Source organism: Stegodyphus dumicola, chromosome X2, assembly GCF_044657685.1.
Source record: "Stegodyphus dumicola isolate Sdum_Otavi_A_Nest chromosome X2, ASM4465768v1".
Taxonomy (NCBI): domain Eukaryota; kingdom Metazoa; phylum Arthropoda; class Arachnida; order Araneae; family Eresidae; genus Stegodyphus; species Stegodyphus dumicola.
In genome coordinates this window covers 109,202,984-109,215,911 of record NC_140781.1, presented here as the reverse complement: position 1 = coordinate 109,215,911, position 12,928 = coordinate 109,202,984, and positions in this window count along the sequence as shown.

Below are 12,928 nucleotides of genomic sequence, written 5' to 3'. Positions count from 1 at the left end.
GTCGTGTGCTTAATGCATGATATAATTAAAGAAAATAAGAGTAGACAATCTCCTATAACAAAAGAATATATTAAGTACTAAATTAGAATTTAAATTACATTGCAGAGATCAACGCAGAGCTCGGAATACAGTTCATGCTAGCGTCGCGTACACTTGTCTCACGAGAAGTCTGAGTGAGTAATGACGTCGCTTTGCTGCTCCGATTAAGAACTGGATTTTACACGTGGCGCCATCTCATGAATAGAAGTTGAAGTATCTGTCGGAACGCCACATATATAACATTAATAGTAGGTTTTAAGTAAATAAACTCAATTAGACATAAATAAAAGTAAAGATATATATGTGGGTAAAAAAAAGAGCGTTTCTGACAACAGCATTATCACATTTATTTCTGCTAAATCTCAGAGACATTGAAAATTGCCCCTGTCATGATAAATTAGGAAGCGGTTCTTATGTTAACATAATCAGTATTTTACCTGAACTCAAGTATAAATTTATTCGCGTTTCACAATAAAAAATACAACCAGTAACTTCTACATCTCCAAGATATGCAGATGAAAGACAGTATAAAGTAGTTAATAAATGTGATCAAAAATATTAAATACAAAAATATACCTAAATCTAATAACTTCCCTATTCATATCTAATATGAAATAATAACCTAACAAACAACATACATGACAGCACTATTTAAGAAAAACATAAACTAGCAGTGTTTGAAAGTATAAATAGCAGAAGGAAGGTAACAGAACTAAAATTTCCAATTAATAAAAAAAAATATTTGTGTTTTTTAAATAGTAAGCAATTAAAAGTGCAATAATTATGGATTGCAATACTTACTAGTAATGCTGATGTTTCTTAACATCATTTCTTTCGATCATAAGTTAATGTATTTGCTTATTTTTAGTTTCTACATTTTAGAATAGTGGTAGATTACAATGTTTATTTCATGCACTTTTTATAATCAATAACTTTTCTTTTGTTACAGTACAGAAATAATTTAAATAATATAGTATACGATAGTAAGCTAAGTACGTTAAAGTAAGCTCTTCGTTAAATAGCACACGATGAAACTTTTTTTTTCTATTTATTATGAATTTCTTTGTTATCACATGTACATAAAAGTAAGCGAAGAAAATAGAATATACTTAAATTTAATTAAAAAATAAAACCTAATTTCCAACATTCATTTATTGAGATAATCTAATAAATATACATAACGGCAATAGAATATACTTAAATTTAATAAAAAATAAAACCTGATTTCCAACATTCATTTATTGAGATAGTCCAAGTAAATATACATAACGGCAATATTAAAAAAAAATAAAAAATAATAATAATAATAATAAAAAAACGCGAATTACACAGTGTTTGCAGGAAAAAGAAAAATGGCAGTAAGACATTATGATATCCAATCAGCATACTTAAATGGAGATTTATCTCATGATGTATAGATGAAGCAACCTCCCGGATTTGAAGAAGGTGATAAAGTTTGTAAACTTGTAAAAAACTTATATTGATTCAAGCAAGGGGTGAATGATTGGAACAGAAAACTTAATGAAATTCTCTTAAGGAAAGGATTTGAACGAAGTCAAAACAACACTTGTTTATATACAAGACGGGATAAAGAAGGGTTTGTATACATCACTGTATATGTGGATGATATGGTCGTTGCAGCAAGCACAGAGGATTCGCTTGAAAATTTTGAAAGCGAAATTGGTGAACATTTCTCAGTGAAAAATTTGGGAAATCTTCATTACTATTTAGGCATGCGTTTCCAACGTGACGACGAGGGAATCTTCTACCTAGACCAATCAAGCTACATTTCGAAAAAGCTGAAACAGTATCACATGAACGATTGTAAAAAATCTACGTTTCCTATTGATCCAGGATATTATAAGCAAAGGAAAGATGCAAAAGCTTACAGTAAAGTTGAGGAATATAAAATTGCAATAGGATCCATACTGTATCTAGCAAGTCAATACTAGAACAGACATAGCAGATTGCTGCTTCCATCTTAGCCCGAAAAGTGTCAAAACCAACGGAAGCCGATTGGATCGAAGTCAAAAGGCTCTTCAGATATTTGAAGTTAACCAAAGAACTTAAACTTCGTCTGGGAAATATAAATGAGAAGGAAAACAATTCGTTGTTATGTTATGTGGATGCAGATTGGGGAAATGACCCTACCGATAGGAAATCCAACTCTGGATATTTTTTTGAATATCAAGGCAGTGTATTTACATGGAACTGCAGAAAACAACCGTGTGTGACTTTGTCTTCAATCGAAGCAGAATTTATAGCACTTGCCGAGGCAGCAAAGGAGGCAGTTTAGCTCAAAAGACTTTTACAAGATTTCCATGAAACTGACACCAATTGCATTTTTATGAGGACAACCAAAGTTGTATCAAGATGTTAAACAATGAACGACACAGTGGAAAAACTAAACATATAGACACTAAATACCATTTTGTTAAGGATCTTGTTAAAAGAAAAAATTACCAACTTCGATATCTGCGCACTGAATGAAATGATTGCTGACATTTTAAATAAGCCATTAGGACCAAACAAACTAAAAACTTTTAGGCAAAACCTTGGATTATGTTAAATGTGTAATTTTATATTACGTTATGGTTTATTGTTTTTATGCGTCTTAAGGTAAGTTGTTTTGCTTTACTAAAGATTAATCATTGAGGAGGTGTGTTGTATATTTTATACCTACAAATGTCTCGAGATGCAATGATTAATACGATTTCTTTTTTCTTTATTAGCTCGTATTGGCATCACAGAGCGTCATGGACCTTATAAGAGATAGACTAACCCAGTGGGCGGGGAAATTTAGCATATTTATCAAGCATAATTAATGTTCAAAATAATTATAAAGCTGTTGCATGCTTTCAGGACTGGATATTTTTTTAGCTTTTTATAACGAAATTTGTAACTACTTCTATTAGAAAATAATATTTTTAACCTGAACTAATAAAAAATTTCAAATAAGCAATTTTCTCTTGCAATTTTTATGCTTTTTATTGGTATAAATAAGTAAAAAATACTAAACTATTTAAAAACGAATTTTCGAAAGTTTAGTTTAAAATTCTAAATTGTGCTGCTTTTTTAAAATTATAGATGAATATTGTAGCAGAATTTTTATTTCAATTATATTTCATAATACATCATAGTGATCACAGTGATAAACACTTTTGACAACTCAATAATTTTATACATTTAATTCTAATATTTAAATTGTATTTGACCGTAATAATTAATTTGGTTGTTCAGAAGTCAAACAAAAAAATCAGCGTTATATTTACAAAATTTTCACAGGACTAGTTTCGATGGTTTTGCCGAACCACCATCCTCAGCTGCAAAACCGCAAAGAACAAGATAGGAAATAATGATTAGATAAGATAAGAAAGCCTGGACTAAAATAAGCAAGTGGCGCCATCTGTTGGTGAAACCAGAACTAAAACATAATTTCTTTAAAGGCCGAAGGCAACTTTGGATTGGAATTATGATCGTTAACTAGAACAGAAAGATTTTTATGAATGTGAAATGCCTCTAGAAAATCCAGTTCTCCAATGGAAGATGTTTTTTGAATAATTTTGGCAGCAGAAAAATTGAAAGTGTGATTTTCGGACCAACAATGTTGAGCAACAGAAGACTTCTGTGTTTCCTTTTTTCTAACATATGCCTCATGTTCCTTGACGCGAAATTTTAAGGCTTTCTTAGTTTGGCCAATGTAAATTAAACCACACTGACAAGGAATCCTATAAATACCCCAGGAATTCATATCCGGAATGGGGTCCTTGAGTATGGAACTCGGAATTTTATTGATGGGAGAATAAACAACCCGAAAGTTAAATTTCTGCAAAATATGTGCAACTTTATAGCTAATTGATGGAAAGAAGGGAATGTCAACAGAATTTTTATAATCTCCTAAAACAAGAGTGTGCCTTTTAGTGTGTTGAGATGAGAATTTTTTAACTGCTTGATTAATAGTGTTGGGTGAAAAGCCCCTGTCAATAGCTATTGCTTTTAAATAATTTAGTTCTTCATCAAGGGCTAGTTTGGAGGAGCAAACTTGAAGAGCACGGAAAACATAGGAATAAAAGGAAGCTAACTTTTGTTTAGTCGGATGACGTGATTTAAAGTGTGGTGGAAGGCAAACCGATGAAGGTTTACAGTAAACTGTGGTACTGAAGTTGGATGTGTTACGTGTGACCAGAATGTCGAGAAACGGAAGAGAATTGCATGTCTCAAGTTCAAAAGTAAACTGAATAGCAGGATCAATAGAATTCATTGTTGAAAGAACTTTATTTAAATCATCTTTATTACCTTCAAACAGGGTAAAAGTATCGTCTACGTAACGGAACCATGCCGGGAAGTTTAAAGTTTCAAACAATTTTGATTCATAATAATGCATGTAGATATCAGCCAGGATGGGACTGAGGGGGCTTCCCATGGCTAATCCCTCAGTTTGCTTGTAATATTTATTTTGGAAAACAAAATGTGTTTGTTTCAAACAGAGTTGAGTGAGAGAAATTAGCTCATCAATTTCGATGCAAGAGAAATGAAATTCACGAAGTCTAGTTTCTAGACATCTTAATGCACCCTCCACTGGGACATTGGTGAATAATGATTTTACATCAAAAGAAACCATGAGTAAATTACTAGGGGAAATGTTTTTAACCTTTTTTACAAACTCTATTGAATTTTTTATGGTGTAAATGTTATTGTCTAATAGAGTGGAAAATTTAGAAACTAAATATTTAGCTAATGGATACGAGGCAGTACCTAAATTTGATACAATAGGGCGGAAATGAATACCACTTTTATGAATTTTGGGAAGAGCATATAATCTGGCACAATTCGCAACAGATGGGATAAGCGAATGTTTTAAGTTGCTTGAAATGATTTGCGAAGATTTGATCGCAGTTTTTATTTTTGACAAGTCCGAAGGTGAAGGATCTTTAGGGATCGGATTATATATTCCTTCGTTTAAGAGTTTAGTGACACCATCGATGTAAGTGTTCTTATCCATGACGACTATCTGGCCACCTTTGTCGGCCTTCGAAATGATAATATCCGGGTTAGAATGAATTTCGCGCATTGTAGCTCTTTCTCTCGCAGTTAGATTTGGTTTCAAAGGTTTATTATTGAATTTCACATTATGAGCGATAAGATGCCTTATCATTTCTTTCTGTGAATCTGAAACTTTACTGAACTTGAAAGCTTTTTCGATAGGAGCCAAAATCTTTGGAATCGAGTGTTTACAGGTTTGTGAGAAGTTAAAATTATATTTTAGAACTCTCTCTTGTTCTTCTGAAAGACTAACATTAGAAATATTAATTTTGTTTGGCTTGATGTTTACAATGGAAAGATTTTTTGAACTACTTGAACTGGAAGACTGTAAAAGAAGTTTTTCGAATTTAACTGCAAGGGTGTTTTTATGACGGTTAACTGCATTCTCCGTTCTAGACCAAGACTTTTGTTCAAGGGCAGTGAATTTTGGATATGATTTAGCGAGTTCCAGATGAAGCTTATAGAGTTCATGTTCAATTTTGGACAATTGTTGACGTGTATCCCTTATAATGGCCCGAAGTAAGGCAAGCTTGCAATTTAACAGAATTCTTGAAACGCGACTCGAAGGTTTTTGATTAGATTTGATTTGAATAATATTGGGGATCAATTTTTTTACATTTACATATAAGTAAAAAGTCAAGATGATTCAGGAATTTTTGCCGTTTCAGGCGTAATTTAGTGAAACGATTAACGGATGAGGGCATGATAAACAATGCAGAAAATCAAACTAAATTAACTAAGCAATAATAAAGCCCACACAAAACAGCAGAAAAATCTCTCACTGAAATTAATAGAAAACAAAACGTTTGTAAGCAAAATGCATGAAATCATACAATCAAAGCACAATATCCAAATATACAAAACATAAATATAACTTGAAAATTGCAAAAAAGTACTTACCGAAACTCATGCAATCACAAAATGGCGGCCACACCACGTGGATAAAAAAAAAAAAAAAAAAAAAAAAAAAAAAAAAAAAAAAAGGTAAGCCTGTTTGGAGCTTTTATAATTAAGACACAATAACACGCCGAATAAATACTAATTCAGAACTTTAAACTTCCCGGCATGGTTCCGCTACGTAGACGATACTTTTACCCTGTTTCAAGGTAATAAAGATGATCAACACACTAAAAGGCACACTCTTGTTTTAGGAGATTATAAAAATTCTGTTGTCATTCCCTTCTTTCCATCAATTAGCTATAAAGTTGCACATATTTTGCAGAAATTTAACTTTCGGGTTGTTTATTCTCCCATCAATAAAATTCAGAGTTCCATACCCAAGGACTCCATTCCGGATATGAATTCCTGGGGTATTTATAGGATTCCTTGTCAGTGTGGTTTAATTTACATTGGCCAAACTAAGAAAGCCGTAAAATTTCGCGTCAAGGAACATGAGGCATATGTTAGAAAAAAGGAAACACAGAAGTCTTCTGTTGCTCAACATTGTTGGTCCGAAAATCACACTTTCAATTTTTCTGCTGCCAAAATTATTCAAAAAACATCTTCCATTGGAGAACTGGATTTTCTAGAGGCATTTCACATTCATAAAAATCTTTCTGTTCTAGTTAACGATCATAATTCCAATCCAAAGTTGCCTTCGGCCTTTAAAGAAATTATGTTTTAGTTCTGGTTTCACCAACAGATGGCGCCACTTGCTTATTTTAGTCCAGGCTTTCTTATCTTATCTAATCATTATTTCCTATCTTGTTCATTTGCGGTTTTGCAGCTGAGGATGGTGGTTCGGTAAAACCATCGAAACTAGTCCTGTGAAAATTTTGTAAATATAACGCTGATTTTTTTGTTTGACTTCTGAACAACCAAATTAATTATTACGGTCAAATACAATTTTAATATTAGAATTAAATGTATAAAAATTATTGAGTTGTCAAAAGTGTTTATCACTGTGATCACTATGATGTATTATGAAATATAATTGAAATAAAAATTGTGCTACAATATTCATCTATAATTTTAAAAAAGCAGCACAATTTAGAATTTTAAACTAAACTTTCGAAAATTCGTTTTTAAATAATTTAGTATTTTTTACTTATTTATACCAATAAAAAGCATAAAAATTGCAAGAGAAAATTGCTTATTTGAAATTTTTTATTAGTTCAGGTTAAAAATATTATTTTCTAATAGAAGTAGTTACAAATTTCGTTATAAAAAGCTAAAAAAATATCCAGTCCTGAAAGCATGCAACAGCTTTATAATTATTTTGAACGTTAATTATGCTTGATAAATATGTTAATTCTTTTTAAATCGATCTGAGTTTCAAAAATAAAAATATGTAGAAATTGTAATTTGTGAAATGAGGCGCTGCAACCAAATTTTTCTTGATAATTACACACTGCAATAGCCAACCATTGTAAGTTTCTGTAAGTCGTCTACTGTCTCCAGAAGTGACGAAGGTGACAGCCGGGAATGCGTCAGAAGAGGGAGAACATGGACCTTATAAGAGATAGACTAACCCAGTGGGAGGGGCGCGCGTCACCGACATGTCGGCAAGAAAGAGTAGGGACCATCTGGGTAACTTTAACACTGAAACCTGTAGCGTTTATATCACGTAACTCTTTTTAATTGTTAAATGTTATAGTGATAAGATTATGAAAGCCACAGTTTTTTCCAAATAGGATTTAATATATCTCATTAAAGCACTTTTTACTGCATTTCGCGCATTTTTTTCACGCGTAATTCTTGTACAAACATCTTTACTTTGGTAAAACGGTAAAAACTCTAAGCACAAAATTTATGAACTTAATTTTGCGTAAAAATAAAGTAAAATTAAATAAGATTGATAGTACGCGATGCTTTGAAATAAATAAGGTAAAATTAAACGAGATCTGATAATTTTTTTAAAAAAATTAATTAACATTTTCAGGCAGTGAGTTTCCAAACTATAATAACCCTACGAAACGATCATATTTATTTGATTATACGATCATTAAATTATTAACATTACAGTGGATTAGTTATTTTAATATTTCATAAATTTCGGAGCATAAAATTTTCTAAGCGTATGAAGGGAAAGAAAAAAGATAAAATAAAATCTAGAAGCACTCAGATTTTATATTACGCCCAAAAGGAACCTTTTTTTAAAGTTTTTTTGTGTTACTTATATTTATTGAATATCATGTTCTTCGCCCGTAAACCACATACATTTGAAAACCGCATATCTTTAGAATTTCCGCACTGGAAATAAAATTGTTATTTTCCGTACAGTGCTCGCTCTGAACTCTTTGAGTTTGTTAATCAAAAATTCATTAAAGTTTTCCAAAATATAAAATAGATTAAAACAATTTCGAAATTCGGCCGTCCAGGTGCCCATGTTCAGGTGGAGGATTACATTATTCAAAATTTGATGGCTCTAGATACTGTCGTTTTTGTCACAGTGCAAGAAACATACATGTATTCATGCAGATTCTTCATTACTTAATTTCTTTATATATAATACAGGGCGATAATATTTGGTAACAACACTTTGCAAGGGCACAAGGACATTTATAGTAAAGCAGTGCAAAATGCCGCTTCGAAACTAACAGCCTTTCTAGGCTACCGGAACTTTGGGCTATTAAATTAAATTAACAGTAAATAAAAAAAATCTTATGCAGAACTAAAAATAAATTTAAAAAAATCACTATAAAATACAAGCAAAATTAATTGTTACGGTTAAATACAATTTTAATATTAGAATTAAATGTATAAAAATTTTAAGGAGTCAAAAGTGTTTATTACTATGATGTATTATGAAATATAATTGAAATAAAATTCCTTTATGCTATAATACTCATTTATAATTTTAAAAAAGCAGCACAATTTAGAATTTTAAACTAAACTTTCGAAAATTCGTTTTTAAATAGTTTAGTATTTTTTACTTATTTACTCCAATAAAAAGTATAAAAACTGCAAGTGAAAATTGCTTGTTTGAATTTTCTGTTAGTTCAGATTTAAAATATTATATTCTAAAAGAAGTAGTTACAAATTTTCTTACAGCATATGAAAAGCTAAAATAATATCCAGCCCTGAAAGCATGCAATAGCTTTATAATTATTTGGAACGTTAATTATGCTTGATAAATATGCTAAATTTTTAAAAATCTATGTCAGTTTCAAAAATAAAAATATGTAGAAATTATAATTTGTGAAATGAGGCGCTACAACCAGCTTTTTCTTGACAATTATACACGCTGCAATAGGCAACCAATGTTAAATTTCTGCAAGTCGTCCCTATTCTTCCGGATCTGATCAAGGTGACTGCCGGCAACGCCTCAGACGAGGGAGAAAACTCGTTTGGGTTAGTCTATTTCTTATAAGGTCTATGAGGGAGAAAAGTCATTTGCCTTGGTGTACTTCTTATAAGGTCCATGCAGAGCGTTAAATGACGTAATCTATGTTTTGGGCAATCTGCCAACTTTAGATCTTCAGTTATAGAGTTGTAGTGTGTTGATCGCTGCTGTATTGTGAATGCTTACCTTTTCCATTCTCCTAATAAACGCTGTTGTTACCGCTGTGATGAAGTTATAATTTAATTTATATATATATATATATTTATATATATATATATATATAAAATCATTTATAGCCTAGAATCATAATTCAATTTTAAGGATTGGTCCGACATGGAAATTTTGTGGGGGTAGTTATCGTGGTGTTAAGAGAATAATTTAGTAGTATAGCGGCTTACTCAAGGTAGGATCACGGTCTTCGCGATGTCATGGTGAGCTGTTCAATAAAAGAAAAAGAAGAGAGAGTCCAATATACATTTTCAAAGACTGATTATTTATCAGTTCCCGCCAGACTTTGCTCCATATTGATTGCATGAAGTCCGCCATTGTAGAATCCCTCCTGGCACCTAAAAAATTTGTATTCCTCTGCACAGAGCGTAGTTTCACAGTCTTCGTAACAGCATTTAATATCTTATTTTAAACTAAACTTTCGAAAATTCGTTTTTAAATAGTTTAGTATTTTTTACTTATTTATACTAATAAAAAGCATAAAAATTTCAAGAGAAAATTGCTTATTTGAAATTTTTTATTAGTTCAGGTTAAAAATATTATTTTCTAATAGAAGTAGTTACAAATTTCGTTATAAAAAGCTAAAAAAATATCCAGTCCTGAAAGCATGCGACAGCTTTATAATTATTTTGAACGTTAATTATGCTTGATAAATATGCTAATTTTTTTAAATCTATCTGAGTTTCAAAAATAAAAATATGTAGAAATTGTAATTTGTGAAATGAGGCGCTGCAACCAAATTTTTCTTGACAATTACACACTGCAATAGCCAACCATTGTAAGTTTCTGTAAGTCGTCTACTGTCTCCAGAAGTGACGAAGGTGACAGCCGGGAATGCGTCAGAAGAGGGAGAACATGGACCTTATAAGAGATAGACTAACCCAGTGGGAGGGGCGCGCGTCACCGACATGTCGGCAAGAAAGAGTAGGGACCATCTGGGTAACTTTAACACTGAAACCTGTAGCGCTTATATCACGTAACTCTTTTTAATTATTAAATTGAGATTATGAAAGCCACAGTTTTTTTCCAAATAGGATTTAATATATCTCATTAAAGCACTTTTTACTGCATTTCGCGCATTTTTTTCACGCGTAATTCTTGTACAAACATCTTTACTTTGGTAAAACGGTAAAAACTCTAAGCACAAAATTTATGAACTTAATTTTGTGTAAAAATAAAGTAAAATTAAAAAAGACTGATAGTACGTGATGCTTTGAAATAAATAAGGTAAAATTAAACGAGATCTGATAATTTTTTTAAAAAAATTAATGAACATTTTCAGGCAGTGAGTTTCCAAACTATAATAACATTACGAAACGATCATATTTATTTGATTATATGATCATTAAATTATTAACATTACAGTGGATTAGTTATTTTAATATTTCATAAATTTCGGAGCATAAAATTTTCTAAGCGTAATGAAGGGAAAGAAAAAAGATAAAATAAAATCTAGAAGCACTCAGATTTTATATTACCACCAAAAGGAACCTTTTTTTAAAGTTTTGTGTGTTACTTATATTTATTGAATATCATGTTCTTCGCCCGTAAACCACATACATTTGAAAACCGTATATCCTTAGAATTTCCGCACTGGAAATAAAATTGTTATTTTCCGTGCAGTGCTCGCTCTGAACTCGTTGAGTTTGTTAATCAAAAATTCATTAAAGTTTTCCAAAATATAAAATAGATTAAAACAAATTCGAAATTCGGCCGTCCAGGTGCCCATGTTCAGGTGGAGGATTACATTATTCAAAATTTGATGGCTCTAGATACTGTCGTTTTTGTCACAGTGCAAGAAACATACATGTATTCATGCAGATTCTTCATTACTTAATTTCTTTATATATAATACAGGGCGATAATATTTGGTAACAACACTTTGCAAGGGCACAAGGACATTTATAGTAAAACAGTGCAAAATGCCGCTTCGAAACTAACAGCCTTTCTAGGCTACCGGAACTTTGGGCTATTAAATTAAATTAACAGTAAATAAAAAAAATCTTATGCAGAACTAAAAATAAATTAAAAAAAATCACTATAAAATACAAGCAAAATTAATTGTTACGGTTAAATACAATTTTAATATTAGAATTAAATGTATAAAAATTTTTAAGGAGTCAAAAGTGTTTATTACTATGATGTATTATGAAATATAATTGAAATAAAATTCCTTTATGCTATAACACTCATTTATAATTTTAAAAAAGCAGCACAATTTAGAATTTTAAACTAAACTTTCGAAAATTCGTTTTTAAATAGTTTAGTATTTTTTACTTATTTACACCAATAAAAAGTATAAAAACTGCAAGTGAAAATTGCTTGTTTGAAATTTTCTATTAGTTCAGATTTAAAATATTGTTTCTAAAAGAAGTAGTTACAAATTTTCTTACAGCATAGGAAAAGCTAAAAAAATATCCAGCCCTGAAAGCATGCAATAACTTTATAATTATTTGGAACGTTAATTATGCTTGATAAATATGCTAAATTTTTAAAAATCTATGTCAGTTTCAAAAATAAAAATATGTAGAAATTATAATTTGTGAAATGAGGCGCTACAACCAGCTTTTTCTTGACAATTATACACGCTGCAATAGGCAACCAATGTTAAATTTCTGCAAGTCGTCCCTATTCTTCCGGATCTGATCAAGGTGACAGCCGGGAACGCCTCAGAGACGAGGGAGAAAACCCGTTTGGGTTAGTCTATTTCTTATAAGGTCTATGAGGGAGAAAAGTCATTTGCCTTGGTGTACTTCTTATAAGGTCCATGCAGAGCGTTAAATGACGTAATCTATGTTTTGGGCAATCTGCCAACTTTAGAACTTTAGTTATAGAGTTGTAGTGATGTTGATCGCTGCTGTGTTGTGAATGCTTACATTTTCCATTCTCCTAATAAACGCTGTTGTTACCCCTGTGATGAAGTTATAATTTAATTTATATATATATATATACATATATATATAAAATCATTTATAGCCTAGAATCATAATTCAATTTTAAGGATTGGTCCGACATGGAAATTTTGTGGGGGGTAGTTATCGTGGTGTTAAGAGAATAATTTAGTAGTATAGCGGCTTACTCAAGGTAGGATCACGGTCTTCGCGATGTCATGGTGAGCTGTTCAATAAAAGGAAAAGAAGAGAGAGTCCAATATACATTTTTAAAGACTGTTTATTTATCAGTTCCCGCCAGACTTTGCTCCATATTGATTGCATGAAGTCCGCCATTGTAGAATCCCTCCTGGGACCTAAAAAATTTGTATTCCTCTGCACCAAGCTTAGTTTCACAGTCTTCGTAACAGCATTTAACATCTCTCATACGGTAGGGAGGGAC